Source organism: Trichechus manatus, unplaced genomic scaffold, assembly GCF_000243295.1.
Source record: "Trichechus manatus latirostris isolate Lorelei unplaced genomic scaffold, TriManLat1.0 scaffold00093, whole genome shotgun sequence".
Taxonomy (NCBI): domain Eukaryota; kingdom Metazoa; phylum Chordata; class Mammalia; order Sirenia; family Trichechidae; genus Trichechus; species Trichechus manatus.
In genome coordinates this window covers 2,504,991-2,505,832 of record NW_004444029.1, presented here as the reverse complement: position 1 = coordinate 2,505,832, position 842 = coordinate 2,504,991, and positions in this window count along the sequence as shown.

The following is an 842-nucleotide window of genomic DNA, read 5'->3' as shown; positions in this document are numbered from 1 at the left end:
GTACTTGACTTTGAAGAAAGGGTTAAACTGGTATTGACCAAAACTAAGAAACATATATGCATATGAAAGCTGGACAATGAAAAGGGAGACTGAAGAAGAATTGACACCTTTGAATTATGGTGTTGGCAAAGAATATTGAATATACCATGGACTGCCAAAAGAACGAACAATTCTGGCTCGGAAGACATAAAACCAGAATGCTCTTTAGACACGAGGATGGCAAGACTGCGTCTCACATACTTTGAACATGTTGTCAGGAGGGATCAGTCCCTGGAAAAGGACATCATGCTTGGTAAAGTAGAGGGTCATTGAAAAAGAGGAAGACCCTCAAGGAGATGGATTGACACAGTGGCTGCAAGGATGGGCTCAAGCATAACAACGATTGTGAGGACGGCGCAGGACGGGGCAGCGTTTCGTTCTGTTGTCCACGGGGTCGCTGGGAGTGAGAACCGTCTCGACGGCACCTGACAACAACAACAAGAAACATACATAAAACTGAGAAATCCATCAGCAATCCCGTGTGGGCGTCAGGGCTGGATTACCCAATAAGCAAGCTATGCTCGGTCCCAGTTGTGCCTTCCCACCATCTGCAGTACACAACTTCACCTGTCCCCCACCATGCCAGAGACGTGGTGAAACCCATGTGAAATTACTCGCCACAGATTAGCAAGTACATACAGTTAAGCCCGTGTGTACCTCGCTCAGTGCGAGCTGGTGCATACCTTCCTTACTGGTTAATCCACCTCGGGCTGAGTGCACGTGTTTACCCAGCACACGATGGCAATTCTGACACACCTGGGAGGGGGGAGAAGCTTCCAGCTGAGTACATGCTCCAAATCAGG